Below are 20,712 nucleotides of genomic sequence, written 5' to 3' on the forward strand. Positions count from 1 at the left end.
AGATTTTCAGGTACAGATGAAAAGCTTCTAGTGTCATTGTTTCGGTGCTGACAGCAGAGCAGTGCAGACAGTGTGGGAGCAGAGAGAACCCGGTGTCTGAACATGTAACGCCAGCACTCCGAGGATTCTGTCGTGTAAATGTTTGTGTGAGACAAAGTCAAAAGTCTGCCCTTCAGGGTATCAGCAAACACATGTTAATTATCAGTGTACGGACGTCTCCAGCGGAGGGAGCTGTGTAATGAGAGATTTTTTGATGAATCGATGAGTCGTTTGGTCCATAAAATGTCAGCGATCATGTTCGTGATGATCCACAAACCAAAAATGATTCAGTTGGAATGATTTCTTTGTCATGTCGAGCAAAGAAATCAGAAAATATTTGCAATTAAGAAGCTGAAATAAATCAAGTTATAAAGTTAAATGTATTATTCAACTAATAATCAATGAATCGCTGCAGTCGCGTTGACAACATTTACTAAACAAGCACATGTCAACACTCAGTCATATGCACAACCCTAGTAAAGCTGCAGTGTGATGTTATAATCCTGCCTTTGTTTGGTCTCTGTGAGCAGATATGTGTGTTTTATATGCAGATCAACAAACAAACAGAGAGGAGCTGGACTGAATCAAAAACTCTACTCCATCTGCTGCAGCATGACCTGTTTTAACCATGATAAGAATCAATGATATTATTGTGGCTGTGGCTGCAAATACATTAATATAAGAGCACTGATTATCACAAAAAAAGTACTGTCGGTCAGAGTTCATCAGCTAAGGGGGCGGTCTCTAACGTTTCCATAGGGAAGAATGATGTTTATGTTTAGGTACATCACAGAAACCACGTCTGAATGTGGTCTTTCCCATCGGATCACAGAGGACGGATGTTTGATGATATTTTTACGCTGCATTACTTTCAGACAAGACTAAGAGAGCGTTTGTTTGTACTTTTCCTGGAGCTTTCTTTGTGTTTTTGAGTCAAACTCAAAACACAGGGTTCCCACACCTTGGTTGACATCAAATTCAAGAGCTTTCAAGGACCAATTCCCTCAAATTCAAGGACCGAATGTGCCGACACCGCTTAAGATGGGAGGGGGCCGTCGTTTTGCCACTGACACTGATTTGCAGCACGCTCTGCATCTGGACAAGTGATTGTCCTTGGGATCTTGGTCAAAGTCAGTTTTCACTGGTGAGACGGAGATCTTGGAATTTTCATTTCCCAGACATCACGTCGACATTTGCTCTCTCATGCTTAACGTTACTCATTCATTGTTCTGCACGGAATCTCCCGTCAACGGCAGACAGAGAGACAGTGGACAGTGTCCACAACACCGCTAGTGATTACGAATATATTTGTTGGTTGAGGATCACAAACAAATCTTAGCATAGACACTTTCCCTGCTCCACAGCTTGTGCTTTGGTGTCCTGTGTTCAGATTGTCACCCCAACACTAACAACAACAACAATCGCCGCCAGCGTTCACCCTCCAGTGTGTTCACTCCCTTGTGATTGGCAGCAAAGAGGCGCGTCTGTGGATTCCTTCACTCCCGTGCTAAAGTCTTTGTCTCAGAACCTTTATCTCCCTCATAATGTGCTTTTCGGGTTTTGCCACCGACTCTTTTGTCAGGTCGGTGTCCTCTCCTCCTGCCACTGACCTCTCTTGACCTCTGTTAGCTCCCATGATGTCGCACTATAAGCCCAAATTACCTTTGACCCCTGAGGAGCTGCGAGCCTCAGCCACTGACCAGTGGGAAAGTGGAGTCTTCCTCAGGAAAGCACACACACACACACACACACACTCACTCTGGTCGACGTTGGGGGAAGGGTGGGAGAGATGGGAGGAGGATCTCCACCATCATTGATACCAGGAGAACTTTGCTCCTTCTCTAATCAGAGGTCACTTCTTTGTTCGGACTCCTCCACGACAACAATCTCAATGAAGTGAAAGTAACAAACAGTGGAGGAAGAGGAAGCCAAAGTCTTCGTACACCGTCTCAGTTTCATGCGTCTTTTAATTAGGAATGAGACGGTATTGGTTGATATACTGGCCAGTGGACCGACCGCATATCAGAAAAATGAACGTAAAAATCACCCGCAAGCGCTAAATGTGACGTAAGAGCTTCTCGGCGCACAGGCCACAATAGATCCGCGCTAGACAGCTTTTTCCTGATGAAAATTGACGGGTGTAAAACATTCAGAATGTTTCCTCTGACAAAGTTCCTGATTTATATAATGCAAAGTCGTCCGCTTATAGAAATCCACATTGTTTTGAGCTGATCAAATGAAGAGAACAAAATTGCTGGTGCACAGGTCAATAACAGTGACTTGACTTTTCTTTTTTCAAACAGCATCGTGCTGTGGAAAAAACAAACACAGGACAATAACAGATGCGGGAGTTGAATTTCAAACAATAACCAGTGGTTTCCAAAGGTCTCTTTCAATTAGGCTCTAAAAGCAACAGTTCATTTCCTACCAAGGCTAGCTGATGAAACTGAAAGAGTCAGGCTGACCCAGTCCACAATGGAAGTCGCCATAGCAACCAAGGTCTCTGTAAACACCGCATAGACACTCGCATGACAAAAAGACCCACAGGGCTCACACACGTGAGGCACGCGTTTCAGGTGCAGTGGTGTTCTCGTCAGTTAACGTTAGTTAACGTTAGTTGACGTTAGTTAACGTTAGTTGACGTTAGTTGACGTTAGTTAACGTTAGTTGACGTTAGTTAACGTTAGTTGACGTTAGTTGACGTGAGCACAAATGAAAAACGACAGGTGAAGTAATGCCGACACGAGAACACGCATTAAGACATGTTATGTCTTAATGCTGTGAACATGGGGGACGTGAGTCGTCCTGAGAAGACAATCACGATACTAAAGCATCATGAAAACAAGCATGTGGACGTATTTAGGTCCTACACTTTAGAGGGCAGCGGAAACCAACAAATCTGTGGACGCATCTGTTAGCTTAGCTGTTAGCTCCACTGACTTGACTTGACCTGTGTGTTTTAGCACAACAATACCCAACCTGAACCAGTTGGGACCCGGTTGGACGGGGTTTGGACAAAAAAGTTCTAGAGTAAAATCTGGTGAAATTAAAGGGCATTTATGATAGGAGATTTTCATGAGATTACTGTGTAAACATTTAACAAATAGACAAAAGCGACAAGTAAAACCAAAGTTTACTATTAACAACAGGACTTTGTACACAACATACAGGAAGCCATCCACAGTGGATGTTTATCCTTTTACTCCAACTCAAAATAAAGAACTGTTCAAATATCTGCAAAAAATGGCGTTCAAAGAAAAATCGCGATTGTAACCGTGTAGATTATAGATTCTTTTTCAAATAACATTGGTTCAGTTTCACAAGACCGTTGCCCTTACAGCATCGTAGCTACGTTAAGAGATGCTCCATCCACGTTCAATGACCTTTGTTCTCTATGTCATGAATAAATAGAGAAATCCTGCAATTTAAATTTTCAAGTTAACATTTTTGTTTTCTTCAGTTCGACAGATATCTCAATCTATCGCTGTACGAATGTCTTGCATTATATTGATTATCACAGAATATCATAATATTATTGGTGTTGTGGGCCATGTATCGTATCGCGAGGTACCCCGTGATTCCCAGCCTTACTTCATACTCAATCAATTTTGAATCAAATTATGATTTAAAATCGATAATCATCTTGAAACTAAAACTGATATATAATCAATCATGACCCAAGGAATCGGAATCTAATTGAATCGTGAGAGTCTGAAAGATTCACACCTCTAGTGCGCGTCATCGCATGATGACATTTTCACCACGAGGACCAGACTCACAGCAGACGTAGAAGGTATGAATGTGGCCTAAACTCACAGAGCCTTCAGAATGTAAAAACCCAACACTCATTTAAATCCCGGCTGCAGAAAGCAAACGTTCACCTTTGTGGTTTTCAGGTATCACTCTCTTTCTGTCACTCTCATCACGTAGAGCAAATTCATAACAGCTGCCATCACCAGAGGATCAAGGCTCCATTACTGAGCTCGTCAAACAGCATGAGCTTAACACAAATGACTCCGGCCACTTTTTCCAGCACAAAGCACAGTGATAGAAGGGCCGTGCTAATGGATCAGCCGTGTGTTCTTGTAGTAAGTGGCTGACATTTGCTTTTTTTGAGTAGCTGAAACCCGATGCACGCGTGTACTCGTGTCAGCAGTGGTGTTAGCTTCTGCTGTGTTGACTTTTTACACCAAGAAGAAACCGTCGTCTTGTGTGGTTTCACCGTTAACTTCGGGACACAAAGGTATCGCTGGGTTCCCTCAAATTTAATGGTGAAACTCGCCAAGTTGTGTCCGGTTGTGAAACCACACAACGCGACGGTTTCTTCTCTGCAGAATCTTCCACAAGAGATAAAGTGTCGTACGGCTCCGAGTGTCCACACACAAAAATAATACGTTTCCCAGAACGGAGTCCGGCCGCTGGCAAGAATGTTGTATTGTTTGAAGAAAATTTCAACTTTAGTGTGATGAGTATGGAGTTGGATTTTAGTTTTGGAGTGACAGCTCAATGGAACATATTTTCAAACATATTTTATTTGAAATATTTTATTTTTTATATTTTTTTATTTTATTATTTGCATTTTTATAGTGACATTCCAGTCAAGTTCTGCCGATTCTGTTTCCATTAGGCACGTTTCCATTTACTATTTATCAATATTACCCATATTATAAACAGGCTGATTGAAAAAAAAAAATACAATTGTTTACAAACTGCACCTTTTATTAAATGATCCTCCTTTCTCTCGGTTTTAAAGTCGGGGTTTTTTTGTACCATGTCAGTGCCAGATGGGATTCACGTGCCAGTCAGGATCAATCAAATAAAGGAGACTCAAACCAGTTCCTGATTGCAGCCTGTTAGAAATCAGTGAGGGATGAGCTGGAGGTGTCATACACGGACCGGATGATTAATGTGTTCTGTCAAAAACAAAAATGAAAAACAAAGACGCCAAAAAGCCTTCAACACAGTTTTTGGTCTTCGAGTCATTCTTTCAGAAATAGAAAAAACACTTCATCTGTGTCTGTGTGAGATACAAAGGTTACATCCACACTATGCTTTCATTTAAAAAAAAAAAACACATGAATTTTGCTCTGGACACACCTTCCATCCACACCGATCTTAAGTTTTTAAGCCCAAACATTGGAGGGAATTGAAATGCTGCTTGCTACGTTTTCTGGGCCGAATTGGGGAAAATTGATGCCTCAGTTATGCACATTCACATCAAGTCAAGTCAACTTCTGCTGTACATCCCCGTGGTGTAAAGCTTGAGAACAATGTGAACTACAGCGCATGAGAGCTAGTGGAGGAAATGCAGGGAGCAGCTAACGAGGTGCATTCAAAGAGCCTCGTAAACTTCTGCAAACACACATGAAGTCCACTAACCACAAATTAGGTCGGATAATACAATTATTTTATTATTATTTATTTTTAATATATTATAAATTTTTTATAATCAAGAATGTCAAATAGTCTTAATGAGCTGTGATAAAAAACATCTTCTTTCACCTCGTCTTTGGTCTCGACAGAAGCAACAGAAATCCTTGTTCTTGTCATTTCTTGTTAGCAGTACATTCTGAAACTAAGCAAACTACTGCAGAGGAGGAAGGGCAGCGAAATCCAATGATATCCCATAATATGACAGTTGAAAAAGCTTTAAAAAAAGAACAAAAAACAGCTGGGTCGCACATAGACCAGCCACATCTACTCTGAACAGGCATAAGTCACTTTAGGGGCAAAGTGGAGAGTCATTTTTTAGTGTTGTATTTTCATCACGGGTGAACATCTGGAGCAGTGGGAGTTTTCCCAGTGGGTCAGTTGTCTGAAATCCAGACATTTGATACAGAAACATACATTTTTTTTACTGTTCTGCAGACTCCGGATTTTATTCCCAGCTGAGCTGTGTTGAGTCCCAGAACATTAACAAGTTGCTGTTAATATTCTGGCATTCGGATTTTGGGGGGGCACACCTGAACGCCTGTGCACCAGTGTAGCTTTTAGCTTTTATTTACATTATTTTTGTGGTTGTTGCTGTTGTGTCAACACATAACTATAGCTAAGGAGACTCGTGGACTAGTCAAGTCAACACAGGAAAAAATCCAAATTAAATTGTATAAAATCTAATTCCTCAAAGTCAGTCTAACACACCCAGATAATGAATAATAATTGAATTACTAATGCATGCATACGCTCAGTGGGACCCAAACATGTTCCACTATTTCTTTTCCCAGACTTTGGAATAAAATAAAATAAAGACTAAAGAACAGGACGACACCTACAGGTCAATATGGGGTTTTCTATGGCCAAGAGCTATTTTTATAAATCGTTTTCGTGCGCCTATTTTCTTTTTTCCCCTCCAACTGATGAAATACTATTTAATTAGTGATAAGAAATAATGCAAAACAAATTGCTTAGCTTCAATAACTAGTTACAGAACAACGCTAATGGTTTGTTTCTCCAATCTTATTATATTATGTCTGTACTGCAGTGCAATTATACAGTACTTTCAGTAAAAAAAAATTATACATAATACAGGTTAAAAAGAGGTCATCAAAAAGTAAAACAAACTAAAAAAGTAATTTTTAACACAAATAGTAATTTGTAATAATTGGCCTTAACAAATAAATAATAATAATAATAATCGGCCAATGGTGATTATTCAAAGAACTTGCCCAATTATCCTCACGGTGGGAATCACAGGGAACCTCGCGATACCATACGCGATACATGGTCCACAATACCAACATTATCACAATACAACATGCCAATGTCAGCTGACATAGGTCAAACAACCATCCACTCTCACAGTCACAGAATCCCCAAATCTGCATGTTTTTGGACTGTGGGAGGACAAACCCACGCACACACGGAAACACTCTACCACGTCTTCCTGCTGCAAAGGCAAGAGTGTGAACCACGACTTGAGAGACTTCAATCAGACTCACATACATTTTAAAAAGGTACAGGTTTAATTGGACTAACTCAACAATTAGCTTTTTTCCAAAATGTCATGTAAAAGTACTGAATGTGACATGGAGGGATGTTGTCTGAGGGAGGAAGATTCATTCTGGACACACACACACACACACAAAGACAGAACGCCAAAGACAGTGTGAGAATGGGGGCGGATGGCTCATCTGCCTGCCTGCGCTCTCTGTTGAAGGAAAGAGGAGATAAAAGGAGGTGGCTCTTTGCTGGTGGGTTGTTAAACAAACCATTTTTGGCACCGACAGTCTCGCATTAATAAAAAAAAGGAATCGCACAAGACAGCAGAGAACTGCAGGAGAAATGGAGACTGATTCACGGCTAAATGGAAATACGGACTCCTACTTAATCTTTATATTTCACTGGCTTGTATTCAAAATGTATCACATTTAAATATAAATTTGTCTTTTTCTTTTCTGCCTCAGTCAATTGGTGCTTTTCCACTACACAGTACAAGTATAGCTCGACTTGCTTTTCCATCAGTGATAGTACCTGGTGTTTTTATTTAGCGCCTTATACTAAAAATGTGACGTCAACAGACTGCCGGCCTGTGATTGGTGAGCGAGTGTCGTCACTGGAAGAGTCATGAGCGCGACGTCAGACACAAGAATCAAAGTGAACAACGCCGAACTGTAGATCAGTTACAAAGACTTGAAAAACCTTGAAAACATGCCTTTCCATCTCCAACATTTAGCAAAGGAAAATGTCTAAAATCTGGTGTGTTTAGCGACAGCACTTCTGAAAGCCAGCGATCGCGAGCCCGAATCGTGACCCGTTCAGTGGTATTTCAGTTCAGTGACCGTGTCAGGAACGATTCTGTGAACAAATCTTTGTAAATCAACTGATTCTATCGATTCAGTTCCACTGAAAACAACTGCTTTACAAGTCACTAGGTTTGTGTGTTTGTGTCACGTGTAAAACAAAGTCACGGCAGTTCACGTGCAACCGTTCTACGATGACTCCGCCCTGTAGAGGAGGTTCTGCAGTAATGGAAAACCATACCAAACTATGCAGAGGCGAGCCGTGCTGGAACTGTATCGTGGAAAAGTGCCAAATGTTCTTGAATTTAATCATTTTATACAAAAGGTATAAATATATGGGTGTAGATAACAAATATTAGCTCAATTAGCTTTTAGTTATGGAACATTTCATGCACAACAAATATTTAAGAACATCAATATGAAGTTGAAATATGGAATCCATGACAAATTGTTATAAAAGCATAAAAGTATAGTATAAATAATCGTAATGGTGCTCATTAAAGACTTTTCTGAGTGCCAGTGGGGATGATTAAAGAACCACTGAAGCCCAGTCGGTGATTTTTCTTTTAATCACCTAACCTTCATTTCCTGTGTAAGTATAAAAGCGTCCGATTTGAAGGCAGCTCTCATCAAAAGGGCAGGATGCACTCTCGGTCACATGACACATGAATCTTTTAGCATTGTTATGCAACACTAATGTCACGTATGATCAATTAATGAGGATGCCATCAGGAGCATTCCATACATTATTGATGACTCCAACTTAAGCTGATGCTCTCATTTACATTATATTATATATATATTTATTTATTTTTATATATATATATATATATATATATATATATATATATATATATATATTTATTTATTTATTTATTTATATATAAATAAATAAAAAGACAATTCCAATAAATCCATCGTAATTGTGGCGCTTGTAGTAAGTACAGCCTGACTGTACTTAGTAACTACTCATGTGGCCAGTTAGTGTTTGTATGAAATGTTTAACGATAGATAGACAGATAAAGCTTAAGGCAAACTGTATATATTTAAAAGCAGTCCCATCAATGTGCAAACCAAATGCCCGTCCGCCTGGATTTCACTACTTCAGCTTCTTAATTACCCGTCCACACCTCTGCACCGACAGACAAGAGGGTCGCAGTCCTGGAACATCTGTCCAGACTGGTGTCGAGGCAGAGCAGGCAGAGCAGGCAGAGCAGCGGTCAGTTTAAATGAATGCTGATGTGGAGCAGCAGGACATTCACACACTCTCCTCCGCTCAGATTCAGATGTGTGTGAACTTAGGGGAGAAAGTTGAGTAAACTTAAGGCTTAAACACGAGGCGTGTCGCAATCTCGATTGAATATCGATCGAAGCGACGTCACGATCTCGACCTTCGAAAGCAAAAGTGGAATCGAGGATTTAACCACGCCCCCAGACATCATCTAACATCGTGTAAATCAATCTGCCTCAAGTCATCGCACATCCACTGTGGACGACACCGACCAGACCTGCTCTGGTCCAGTATTATGGCCCTGATGTATGCTGCTGACCCGAAGACAGATGACACCAGTGCAGTCCCATAAATCTCCAATCTCCAGGTTTTCCACTTATCCACCGCACCAGATGTTTTACTGCTTTACTCAGTTCACAGGATCTATTGCCTCAGTCTACAAAAATGACTGCGGCAAGTGATGCATAAATATTTCATTTGGCTAAAGACACCGAGTCCTGTCTGAGGCCTGACTATGAAAGTGCTCGGCAAGCTCGAGATGTTAGCGTTCTCAAATGGCTATTGATGGTTACGCGGCCTTTTCCCCCCCTCATGGAGACTATTGACATAAATGGTGCAAATGCACTGGAAGTGGGAGGAAGATTACACCAGTCCCACTACAAACTGCAGTTTGTGAGACTTTGCTGCCCCACTCCTCCCCCCCCCCGCATCCTCCTCCATCTCTAATACTTCCTCCATCAGCAGCTGTAACACGTTTACGCTGTTCACTTACATTAGTGGTATTGACTTTACGGACATCCGACTGACAGGAGCAGAGGGAGGACAACTGCGTCTGTAGGTAACAAAGACAAGTGTTGTGTGTATTTACACTTAGTGACAGCGAGGCTGCAAGAGTGTCCCCAACACTGGGTGACAACTATGATCAAATAAACACAAATGAGTGGACGCAACGAGGACGGCCATTGAAGCTGTGGAGAGCAAAAGACCACACTACAAAGAAACGCTCCACTCCCTTTCACTTCACGGCTGTAATGGTGCCGTCCATTTGTAGTCGGAACGCAGAATTACCCTGAACTCGGATTTCCAAACTCGGAAACACGGAGCAACCTCGCATACTCTTAACGTACGAGTTAGGATTCCAAAATACCAAGAAATGTGTTCTTTTTGTCAAGGTGGCAAGAACAAGAACAAAGTTAGTTCTGGACAGGAATTCTTTTGGCCGATCACACAACTCGGGATGACGTGAAGTGAAAACTATGAAATCCGATTCTGTAAAACATCTTTCGCTCAGATAGGAACAAAATCTTGGAACTTGCTAACTGACCTATTTTTTGTTGTTGTTCACAATCTACCTTTGTCAATACCTGTCATACAGTGTTTGCATCAGTTCCATTAAAGACTGACCAGCCACACTGTGGTGTTTAAGATTGGATCTGTTTATGTTAATAAAAGCATGACGTAACGAATGCAGAATTCACAGTAAATTATGTTTTACTGACAAAAACGCAAGTGCTTTTTAAATATTCACTAAAATACTTTTTTCACACAAAATTCCAGACTTTTCAAAATCTGGAAACAGCAATTCAAAATTCCAAAGTGACTTTCCAGACCAGTTACAGCACACAAGCCAGAGTTTGAAGCACTAAAATCTCCTAACACATGAAAATTATTGTTTGTAATAACAATAACATTCAGACCGCACCCTAAAATGGCGGCGTTGACGTCACACAGTTACACCTGTGGCATGACGTACCATCTTCTCCACTTCATGTTACACGAACAAACTCCACAATAACTAACCCCACTTACTCACAGTGTGAGATTTTAACATTTAATCAACTCAAATGCATATTTTCAGCATGTAAACAGAGAAACTACTGTGATAATTGGCCGTTTCACTCACCAAATCCTTGTTCAGAGTCAACAGAAAGGAAGAAAACAAACTCCAGCAGGTTTCACATGAAGTAACACAAACACTGAAAAAACGAAAAGTATTAAATCCACACAAAAAAGCTCCTTTTTCAGCTGTTTTTCTCTTTGCTCATTAACGATCATCTCTCTGTTTCAGTGCCCTCGCTCTAACTTTCATCTCTCTCCAGCACGTGGCGCTAGCACGCCCACAGGTGTACGTCTTAAAGGGGCAGTGCACAAATGATAATTAGTTAAAAAAAAAGTAATAATCTTTCGAGAATAAAGTCGTAATATTAAAAAAGTCATAACATTAAGGTAATTTTTTTGTATAATATTACGAGAAAAGGGTCATAATACTATGAGAATAAAGTCGTAATATTATGTGAATCTTTCTTCCAAAGTGCTGATGTTAATGGTAATGTGGTGCTGATGAGACCAAAAGATTTGTGAACCCCAAACTTCACGAAATAAATTTACCATCCAATTTATGCTCTGACCTACGGTCATGATCTGTGGGTAATGACTCAAAGACTGAGGTAGTGGATATGAGCAGCTCAAATTACTTTCCTGCTTAGGTTTATGGGCTCAACCTTAGAGAAAGGCTGAGGAGTTCTGAGATCTGGAGGAAGCTTGAAGTTAAGCCACTACCAACCTTGTTGCAGATCCAGAATCCTCTGAAGGAATTAGATAGAGCTGGAAAGTGTTGCTGATGAGAGAGATGTCAGGAACACACCATGACCCAACTTCAGGTCAATGAAAAACAACAGAATATCAGTGCTCATCAGTTAGTCAGTCCACCGCCTCCTGGAGTGACGTAGCTTACACTTGTTCATGGTGTCAAGAGGATGAACTCTTCTCAAAATCTCGCCAACTCTCTCACGCCAAAGTCCAGAGAGAAAGTCAGCGTTTTAAGCTCTCGAGAACATGAAAGCTGCTGATCTACTGCTGATGATCAGTAACTCCTGTAAGGTGGGACATAAAACTGCTGTTTTCCTGGAATTAACTTTGGTGTGGGAGAGATCGTGTTTTACAAAACGTAAGTAAATCATTTGGGCCTTTTGTTAATTGACTGAAATCATTTTTTTGCGGTGGGGTTTCTGCCGGCAGCCAACCAACGACCACTGATCATCACGCTCTTCAGGGTCTGGCGGCAGGTGTTCAGAGTAAAATCTGCTGTTACGCACTGACACTCAGCACATCTGCCCACACGGGACTCTGATACTTGATATGCAATCAGCAGAAGAGATGGCTAAAGTGCTGTTGCTGGACCATTAGCTTTGTACCACAGGCTTTTACACTCCCAACCACCCACACTGAATGGAAGCTCCCACGCCCTCCCTGTTCACCCTGCTGCCGCTTCCTCTTTCCCACCAACAGATAAGTGTCGGAATATTCAAGAAATGTATTAGAAGTATTGTTGTTTTATCTTCTAGTTTACTCAGACATGGAGATTTACCTGTCAACCGGAATAAACAGTCTGTAATTGGTCATCATTTTCAGCTTTCAGCTTTCAGCTTCATAATTGTGAATATTTCCTACTTTCTTTGCTCCATATAACAAAATAAAAACATACAAATTGATCAATTTTAGTTGTCGGACAAAATAAAACATTTGGGAACATTGTCATTTCAAGGTTTGGGAAACACTGATCAACATTTTTTTTAACATTTTGTGGAACCAAAAAAAATAGATGGTTCTTCCTCACGAACCGTGACATCATCAGTGGGCGTGTCATATTCTGGGCAGTGAAGAAGGAGCATGAAGTGGAGGTGCCTGTGTTGTGTTTACTTCCCCCTGAGTAACGCAGAGTAACGTCCTCCCACTTTTGGGAGGACGTCAGAATCCACCAAGGTTCTGGGACTCGGGAACCAGAGTCAGAACTGTGTCAGTCTTAAAGCACTAATAGAGAGCAGTCCAAGTTATGGCTATTGGTTGGATGTGAAATGTCAAATCACTGACAACAGGAGGATGTTCCAACAGCTGAAATAGAATTATTATTATTGTCAAGGAAAATGGCCCATGTAAATATTATTATTATTATTATTATATATTATTTGCCAGAAACACAAGTCTGATCTTAATTGAGTACAGCTCTCTTTTTATTTACCCACAGATCAGATAAGAACACGGACTGAGCACACAGGTACCGCTAAAGCCTGATCCACACTGGAGGATTTTCAAATCTGACTTGATTTCAAAAATCACAATGTTTTAATCCTGAGAGAGCAAAGACTGTACGATCCAGTCAATACACAGGAACACACACTTAACCAAAAGATGTCAGGGAGGAGATGCCACCAACATCTAGTGTCATTGAGGGGGAACTAGTGTATTGGAAGAAGATACCAAACCGAGTCGAGTCGAGCTGTGCCGAGTCGTGCTCCCTCTGCTAGATTAAACTTGAATAGATGTTAATGAGACACAGCATGCAATTACAGTTCAAAATAATATCAAAACATCAAAAGTGACATCACTGCTAACAAGACATCTGCTTCGACTGGATACAGGCGTGTAGAAGAAGATATTACCAACGCACAAATAAATCATAGGGGAAAAATGCATCTGCAAAAGGCCTTTAGAGTAAAAACACACGCTCTGCTTACCTCAGCTGACTGAAGAACCAGATGTCAGGTCAACACAATCAATAATGCAGGACAGTTGCTCTCAGCACGGACGCACTTCCTGTGTCAGTGCTCATGTTGCTTTCACACACTCACAAACACTCACAAACACTCACAAACCACAGTAAATTGACTTCACTGCCACACAAAGCTGGCATCACAGCGCGTTTTCAATCAAACAGAGTCTTTAACAAGACTCACGACATGACGCCGGAGAGTTAAAGACAGTATGTAACAGTGTCTCAGCGCCAGCGGTGGGACTTCTGCGCTCCACAAAACAACGTTCTACGTCACGTTTACATCGTGAAGATGAGGGAAAGGTTGAGGAAGATGCAGCGTGAAGCACAGACTGTACATCAGTGTTGACTCCTCCTCCTCCTCCTCCTCCTCCTCCCAGGAGAAAAGCCCTGCATTGTCATTCACTGACAGTGATGAGGAGGAGGCAGCTGTTGAAGAGCTGACAGCAGAAGGCAGGGATTACAGTCAACTCAACTGGCACAGTGTGCCGCTAACAAAGGAGGTTCAAGGATAAGTGACGAGAAGAGGAATTCCACGAGTCTCCTGCAAATAAATGAATATTTATGAAGTTTATTAACCATCAGGAACACAACTAAACACCAAGGTGAATGGCAGAAAAACGGGACTGTAAAGCAGCTTTAGACGAGCTTTAACCACCGTACCTTTCTCCGGCAACAGTTTTCTCTGCTTCTCTTTCGCCGGCTCTTCCATAACGAACGTGTAAAATAACGCCATCGCTGCCTTGATTTCATAGCCCGTACCTGGTTACCTGAGATGCTGTGAGACAAACACTAGGGGGCAGTGGAGACAAACCCCCCCCCCCCCCCCCCATCTACCTGGATTGTGAAACGGTTAAATTAACATGTTTCTTTAACCGTTAGTGCTCACGTGGCACAGATCAGTGCTGCAGGTGCACCCTTGGTAAATTGACGTGAGAATAATACTATAATAATATAGCCTGTGTTTATAGGCTACTATGTGTTGTTGAGCCAAAGTTAACCCTAACCCTAACCCATTGGGAGTAGTGACAATGGTGCAGAAGTCACAAAATAAATAGTTTTTTCTTTTATTTTTGTTAATAAAAACGAGCCAATTGTGTGAATTGTGTTTATAAAGTTGGAGAAAATAAAAAAAAGAAGTAATAATTTCATTAGACATCATTATAGCCTCTGTAAACAAGTTTTTACATATTAAAATAGTGGAAAAAGCATCTTAAATGCTCCATGTTCTAAGGGTTAATATAACACCTTCTTATATAATGTGTCTTTAAACACGACTCTAACTCTGACGGGTTTTTCTTTTTGCTGCAGCTTTGAAAAAACAGCAATTTAAAACAAACACACACGTCTCACATCCACTTAAACCGTTTGTTGTTGCAGTCGCACCGGCGTGTTTCACACACACACACACACACACACACACGTGTTTCACGTGACGGGCTGAAGGTGACCATAATGACCGCAGTAATGGAAACCATACGCCACATGAAGAGCTCGTCACAGGTCACACGTGAAAACACGCCACATTAAAACGCCCAACAGGACCGGCCCAATAAATCTCCAGCGATCGCGTTCCGGGCGAGGATTAATGGACGGCTGTTAGACGGCACGTCCAAGAGTTTGTGTTCACGTAGCGGCAAATTAATTTAACAGGAAACCCCCGCTGTGAGGAACTCAGAAGAGGTTTTAATGAAGCTGCTGTTGTTGTCCACCATTTAATCTGTGATGATGGATGCGTTTCACTCCCTCACACTCTACTGAAACACAGGAGCGCAGATTAAATCATCAAAGCACGTTCTCATTAGAGAGGTTATGGTTTACAACCATGACCGACATGTGTTGGAACAGGAGGACGACCGTCAAACAGCTGTGTTTCCAGGATTCACGCCGCTTTTCCACGGAGCTCCGAGTGCGTATGCGATTTGACCCCACGTGTATTCATTCCTACGGCGACCTCTGTGACCTCTGACATGTGTTGTGAAACTCCAGCATTTGCAGGCCAGACGTGCGCCTCATGTTTGATGAAAAACATTTTTACGTTGGTGGTGGATTTTGGACGGATTGGGTGCCACAGGAAGTTAGTTTTAAAAAAAAACAACTAGTCACTAAAACAAACTCACTGCAGTTGTATGCAGCCTTCGTTGAGGAGGTACCACTGTAATGGAAAACCATATCCATCCGTGTAGAGTCAAGTTGTGCCGTGCCATGCTGAGGCCAGGCGTGCCGGGTCTAAGTAGTGGAAAAGTGCCATATGTGTGTAGCAAGACACCGTGCGTCAAAGCTTCCAGCTTTCAGGATTTATCTTCTCAAGAAAACACGTTATTTAGCTAAAAAAGACTTCAGACAAGGACATTTCCACGATAAAGAGCTCTGTACGTAACATAACTCTCTCTCCTCGTGCACTGGTAAATAACGTGCTGCGCGTTGGACTTTTAAAAATGTCGTAAAGCATTTGTCTCCACACAGAGAAAGGTTGTGTGTAAAGGTGTACAGTGGCTTTGTCTCATTACAGGGCTTAAACATCTCGACTCTGTGACCGGTGACTCGGCGCTCGGTGTAAATCAGGCGCTGCTGCCTTCGCTCCCTCCAAGGTTTTATGGCGACCAGCAGCCAGACTACAAAGAAGCTGTTACATTTAGTGGAGACTTACGCCAGTCACTTTATCTAAGCCATATGTGTCTGAATCCCCAGCCTCCACACACACTGTCAATCAACACCCACTCCGCTCTGGATACTGTATATATGCTCCCCTTACACAATGTATGGATGATTGTTTGGTAACCAGGTGTAACCATAATTGTACGGTCCTGTTGCATTTGTGTGGATTGCAGTAGACATTCAGTACCCCCTTACCTTTTACCTTAACTAATCAAAACTAAGTGCTAAACCCTTAACATGACCCTAACGTAAACCTGATTCTAACCATAACCCTAAAACCAAGTCTCAGCCCTGGAAAAGCCTCTTAAAAGTGTGTCCAAATGTCATCACAGACAGGTCTGTATGTTTTTTGGACCTCACAAAGACAGAAATACAAGTACACACACACAAACATACATACAGTGTAGATAGATAGAATATAGATCTCAATGAGTTTTATTTTGTTACATAAAAATAAAGATAAATAGTTATAACATTGATAGATAGGTCAGGTAGGTACTAGTCAGCTAGCTAGCTAGATACTTCGCTAGTTAGCTAGATACTAAGTCAGCTAGTTAGCTAGATACTTCGTTAGCTAGCCAAATACTAAGTCAGCTAGTTAGCTAGATACTTCGGTAGCTAGCCAAATACTAAGTCAGCTAGTTAGCTAGATACTTTGTTAGCTAGTCAGATACTAAGTCAGCTAGTTAGCTAGATACTTCGTTAGCCAGCCAGATACTAAGTCAGCTAGTTAGCTAGATACTTAGTTAGCTAGATACTTCGTTAGCTAGCCAGATACTAAGTCAGCTAGTTAGCTAGATACTTCGCTAGCTAACAAGATAGATAGATAGATAGATAGATAGATAGATAGATGCTACATTTGTTTACTGATGCAAATAAACATTAAAATCTGAGTTGAAATTAGGTTCTGCCTCATTAGGACCAGGTTTTGGTCTCCATGAGGACTACTGGTCTAGACGAGGTCAGTGTTCATGACAGAAAAAGTTCCCGTAACGTTAAAAAGAATGCAAGTTCCCACACAAACACACACACACACACTCTCTCTCTCTGTCTCTCTCTTGCACACACAGTCAGAATTGCTCTATTAACAGTGAGCAGGTCTATAATGATGGTGTGACACTGAGGTCCACACCTCATCCCTCACTGATCACATCGCTCTCTGAGGACGACAGAGAGATAATGTGAGTAGAGAAGAACAGGTCAGAGGGAATGACACTCTGAGAATGACAGGGTGACATACATACAAAGAGTGAGACACACACCGCAGTCTCTGTGTTCAGACCATGATGTATTAACTGAGCTGCATATTTTGCTGCCGTTAAACCGTCTTCACATGTTTATACAACTACAGCAGTGTGTGTGTGTTACTGCCACTGCAGCAGTGGCTGTGGATATTTGTCTGAATATTTAGTAGATTGTATGTAAATCTATATAGAAATTATGTTTTATTATTTTTATGCTGTATGTCCTTTACGTTGAAATTGTTGTAAACCCGTCTGTATGTCCTGCAGCCTGTCTCAGTCAGGAGACTCTTTCAAAAGACATTTTTAATCTCAATGAGTTTTATTTTGTTACATAAAAATAAAGATAAATAGTTATAACATCGATAGATAGATCAGGTAGGTACTTAGTCAGCTAGCTAGCTAGATACTTTGCTAGTTAGCTAGATACTAAGTCAGCTAGTTAGCTAGATACTTCTCTAGCTAACTAGCTAGATACTTCGCTAGCTAACGAGATAGATAGATAGATAGATAGATAGATAGATAGATAGATAGATAGATAGATAGATAGATAGATTCACTTGAATAAGAGGTTCTTAAATACAGTTCATTTAAAGTTAAATAAATACATCAAATGGAGAAATAACTTTAATAACGTTCATTTGTGACCGTGAGTCCAGTATCCACAGAGACTCTTGTATCTAAAAATGAAACTGTGACACAGTTTTGGCTTTCAACGTCGTCCATGATTGAATACAACAACATCAGGTAACCAGCTGCTGCTTGATTTTACTGTTGACCTAATAGTGGTCATCGCTTGTGATTAATTCCAAGAACCATTTCCAGTTACGATCCATTTCCTGTTTGGCAAAAAACCCTGATCCTTTAATCTTTGAGGTTCTTTTTGAACTGTTTATGTCCCTTTGCTGTTTTTGTTAGACCACTAAAGTTTCCCGTTGAAATTATTTAAGCCGCACATTTCTCATTTTTAGCAAAAAGTAAAACAAGGTACACACACTAAGAAGAACTACAGAATAAAAACAACAAACAAACTGATAAAAGCACTGAAGAGCCAAGGTCAAGAAAACAGGAAGAACAACACGACAGGAAAAAGCCATCAGAAATCACCTGGAGTAACGTAGAAATGGCGACATGGAGGTTATCTTTTGTTCTGTTGGCTCTATGTATGAGGTGTGAAGGACACTGTGTGCAGCAGACCAGCACAGAGGAAACAGAAACATCCACAACAAACACCTGCTCTGTTTGCAAAATGGCTCTGTGGACTTTGTAGGGAGTCAGAAGGACAAATGTCCATTTAATATTTGGTCATTTACGTCCACACATGCAGCGTTCGTATAGAAAGATCGCATGTATGAGAGCAACTTTATAGTAGTTTCAGACTAAACTCACCATATGAGAGAGAGAGTTTAAAGAGCTCATTAGCTGCAGCTGGTGGAGGCAGTAAAGGTAGAGTGACTCAAGGCCACAGGGCCTGAGAATCCGACAGACCAGGACAACAGAACAATCCATCACACATGGAGAACTTTACACTGTTGGAAAAATGTGTAACGTTCTACCATCTGGACTCAAAGTCACAGAACTTTGAGATAACTTTTGGGTGCTACGACCCTTAACAGACAGGAACGTTCAACTTATTTAATATTTATGTTGTGATGCGTGGGGGGGCTGGGTATGGAATTAGATTCTCAAACAACACTTTATAAATTGATAAAACTAACATGAACAACAACATCAAAACACACAAATTGCAAATAAAATATCGATTTAATCGTTCGAATATTCCGTATATTATTTGTCTGAAAATACACGTTTTATTGAGCAATGGTCAGAAGTTTGGACCGCAAGCAGACACAGGCTTGGAATCGCTGTCTGTCTGGAACTCGTTCGAAATATCTCAAGGTCATTTGACAAATGTCAGATATTTACAATTATTAAAAGTACCTCGTCAGATGTGGGTTGGAAAAACTTCCAGACTAATCTTATATAGACTATCTTAATATCATATTTATCTAGTTGGCTGCAGCTCCCCTGCAACCTTCTCTAAAGCTCTAAAGTGCACGAACACTAAAGCATACCCGTCCCGAGCCCGCCAGGACCCAACAGGACTTCACAGGTCAGACTGGGTTTGAACAGAAATCCAGAAATGATTGTCAGGCTCCGGTCAGGTTCAGTCATGTCATCACTGAGGCTGTAGATGTAAATATTGCGCCTCCAGTTAAAAAGGTGCAGATAGGGTTCACACCACTCCAGAGTTCACTTGCAAGTTGTCCAAGACCACCTCTGCCAAGCAGACCAGAGTCCAGTTGTTTGGACTAAATCAAAGGTCTCGACTACGTTCACACCCGCTGACACAGCAGGTCCTCCACATGAGGAAAAACCCCGAAATAATCAATCTACTGCTGCTAATTTCATTTGTGAGCAGTGAAAGAGCTGGTGCACCGCTGAGGCCTGGTCTGGGCCCGCAGCTCTTTCACTAGCTGCTCCACAGCCTGCGGGTCACAACTGGTGAGAAGCGCTGCACGTTCTGCCTCATTTCACCGCAGCCCATTATTCCTCATGCCATCCTCATGTGTCAGGAGGGGAGTGGCAGCTTTGAGAGGTGCAGCTGTGAGAGGATCAGCTATGTTTATCTCGCAGCACTGAATGGAAACCTGTGGAGGAGGCTCAACATCTGGCTGCTGCTGCTGCCCAGTTAAAAACAGTCCTGACACTGACGACGTGCCAGTATCTCATACAAACACACTTTAAATAACCTGAACTATCACTTTACATGTTCTTATCAAGGCCACGTCTGCTTCGTCTACAGTGAATGAACGTGGAAACAGCTGTGGTTCTATTTCTTGGAGCATTCCCGCCGCACAATGATCACAATGATCATTTTCGGCAGTGATCAGAGTCGTTATTAGTATGTGAGGAAGGCAGTCACTGTACAGGGTCACGGAGGAGACACTGGCCCGGTGCCTGGCCACTGAAGTAGGACGTCTGGGACGATGAGACTCTGAGCTTGAGCCAGGCTTTGGTAAGGTCATTGATCTGATTAAATTTGTCCTGGAATTTCAATCAGTCATTAGTTGGGGTGTGAATTATTAGAGTGTGGATACCCAACCTGACTGACGATGAGCTGAGACTTTAAGAGCTTTTTGTTCACAGTAGACGGTTCAGTCGTGGCTCTGAAGAACCCAGCAGAAGACACATTGTTTTCACACTTTAGTGAAATAAACCGAACCTTTTGAATACCGATTCCCCTCCTCGCCT

At 41.5% G+C, this 20,712-nt stretch overlaps 1 protein-coding gene across 1 annotated transcript in view; it reads right to left on the reverse strand.

Annotated features, from left to right (window-relative positions):
* The window catches only part of LOC131459116 (transmembrane channel-like protein 3), a 62,785-nt gene extending 51,714 nt beyond the window's left edge, over positions 1–11,071 (reverse strand). Inside the window, exon 1 of the mRNA XM_058628570.1 lies at positions 10,913–11,071. The gene's annotated coding sequence lies outside the window, so the exon portion shown is untranslated. The remainder of the gene's footprint in view (positions 1–10,912) is intronic.
* Positions 11,072–20,712: the final 9,641 nt, after the last annotated feature.

Source organism: Solea solea, chromosome 5, assembly GCF_958295425.1.
Source record: "Solea solea chromosome 5, fSolSol10.1, whole genome shotgun sequence".
Classification (NCBI taxonomy): Eukaryota; Metazoa; Chordata; class Actinopteri; order Pleuronectiformes; family Soleidae; genus Solea; species Solea solea.